The sequence below is a fragment of the Cherax quadricarinatus genome, chromosome 31, assembly GCF_038502225.1.
Source record: "Cherax quadricarinatus isolate ZL_2023a chromosome 31, ASM3850222v1, whole genome shotgun sequence".
NCBI classification, from domain to species: domain Eukaryota; kingdom Metazoa; phylum Arthropoda; class Malacostraca; order Decapoda; family Parastacidae; genus Cherax; species Cherax quadricarinatus.
The window spans coordinates 2,496,920-2,499,419 of record NC_091322.1 but is presented as its reverse complement, the minus strand read 5'-3'; the positions used below and the strand labels follow the sequence as shown (position 1 = coordinate 2,499,419).

General features: G+C 48.6%; 1 protein-coding gene across 1 annotated transcript in view; it reads left to right on the top strand.

The window, feature by feature from the left end:
- The window catches only part of LOC128699181 (uncharacterized), a 1,354,363-nt gene that overhangs the window by 1,212,793 nt on the left and 139,070 nt on the right, over positions 1 to 2,500 (top strand). The window lies entirely within an intron of this gene.

The window sequence follows — 2,500 nt, the reverse complement described above, 5'->3', positions numbered from 1 at the left end:
TTGCCCCTTTGCCTCCTTGCCTCCTCTTGCCTCTCCGCCCCCCTGCCCCTGCTCCTCTCCCTGGGCCCCTGCCTCCTGCCTCCCTTGCCTCCTCTGGGCCTCGGCCTCTGCCCCTTTGCTATCTCTCCCTCTTGCCTCTCTCTTTGCTCTCTCTTGCTCTCTCTCTCTATTTCCTCTTGCTCTCTCTCTCTCTTTAATTCTCTCTCTTGCTCTCTCTCTCTCTCTCTGCTCTCTCTTGCCTCTCTCCTGCTCTCTTTCTCTTTGTTCTCTCTCTCTCTTTGCTCTCTCTTGCTCTCTCCCGTCCCGCTCTAACTCTCCCTCTCCTACTCTTAAAAAAACAAAATGGTGGGGACTCAGAGGACCCAAGGATCAGATGAGAATGGCCTGCAGGGAGGAGTGGATGGAGGAGCAGTGGAAAGGCGATGGGAACAAGAGTGGGAGAGAAAATTAGAGAGCTGAAAAATGAGAAAGTATTTCGTGAAAACGGAAAGGTGGTTGAGAAGGAGACAAAGAATTGGGAGGTAATAAGTCGAAAACTGCAGAAGCAAGATAAGGGTCCTAGAAGTTGAGATAAATAGGCTGGAGTGAGCTACAGGGCAGTGACTAGAGAAGACACAGCACATGGCTGCGAGGCTGAACAGAAGGAAGGAATTGCGAATTATGCTAAGGCCACATCAATCTGCAAGGAGGACTAAGGAGGAAAGGGAAGATCAACTGTTGCAGATGGAGGTGATAGGTCGAATGCTGAGGCCAAACAAGGCTATCAAGAGCCACTGGAAAATCAAGGGAGAAACTGACCACACACAGTGATCCAGGAGCCACAGAGGTGAGGCACGCGCAGGAAGAAGGGCAAAATCAGTGTTTATCCATGGCTCCAGGAGAGGAAAGGACACACACTGAAAGGAAGGGTAAAGAAAGGAAGATGAGAAACTGATAACAGAAATAGGTGAAGAGAGGACGAGATTGTAAATTTTCAGAGAATAGGGGGTACTGAAGGTGAGAAACCGACCAACTCAAGTTGATTCAGACGGAAACAGTGTGAAACAGGATCCTCCAAGAGAAACCACGATTGAAATACTCTGGAAGAGTACAAGAGGGTGTTCTCAGACAGAGACAGAACAAAATCAGAACGACAGCATGCGAGGGAGAGGACAAAAGCGAAAAGGAGCTAGGAAAAGAGACAAGGAGGGAACCAGCAGAGGTCAGGTCAGAGCAGGACAGAACAGCAAGGGCAAGCACACACACAACTACTCTCAGAACCACACAACCTATCAGCCACCATCCCAACACACCCTACACAATCCATACCACAGCTCCACCTAACACTAAGCCATAGAACCTTACAGTATGCCACCAGGCCTCCCACCTCACAGGCTCCCAAACCACAGTGTTGAAAAGGGAAACTGGAAGGTATGGTACACAAACGCTGATGGAATAACAAATAAGTGGGAGGAGTGGTAAGAAAGAGTCAAAGAAGCATCACCGGACATCATAGCTCCTACAGAAACCAAGCTTACAGGCATGATAATGATGCCATCTTTCCAAACGGGATACCAAAATCCTGAGGAAAGACAGAGAGGGGAACAGGTGGAGGAGTGGCGCTAGCGATCAAAAATCGCTGGAATTTTGATGAGTTGAGAGAGAAGATAGCGGAAGAAAGGGGATTACATAGTGGGAACACTTCACTCTGAGAATCCCAAGGTGGTAATAGCAGTGATGTATAACCCACCACAGAACAGCAGGAGGCCAAGGCAAGAGTAATACGAGCAATAGAGCGATGGCTGACACACTCGGGCTAGGAGGGTCAGGGAAGAGCTCATGCACAGGGGCAAAGCTCCTGATCATGGGTGACTTTAACTACAAGGAGACAGAGATTGGGAGAACTTGACTCACATGGGGGCCAAGATACTTGGAGGGCTAAGATGATGGAGGTACTGGGAGAACTTCATGTACCAACACGCAAGGGACACTCACAAGAGAGAGAGGAGAGGGATGAATTCAGCAAGGCTGGACTTAGCATTCACCTTCAGCAGTGCAGATACGAGGACATCACATATGAAAGACCCTCAGCTGTGTGACCATGTGGGTTGTAAGCCTGGAACAAGGCCAGTAGAGCTACAAGTGGAGGAGAAGCAGGAAGGCCAGGACGTAGAATGAAGCCAAACTACAAGAAAGGGGACTACACAGAATGAGGAACTACTCCGAACGGGGTTCAGTGGACAGAGAACTGGCAGGGAAACTTAGTTAATGAGATGATGGAATATGTAGCAATAAAATGCAAGGAGGTTGAGGAGAGGCTTGTACCATGGGTAACAGGAGTAATGAAAAAGCCAGGATGAGCCCATGGTTTACTCCAAAGGTGCAGGGAGGCAAAACCAAGTGTGTTAGGAATGGAAGAAATATAGAAGGCAAAGGACTCAGGAGAGAATAAGGAGAACAGTCGTAGAGCCAGAAATGAATATGCAGATAAGAAGGGAGGCCCAAAGACAATATGAAAATG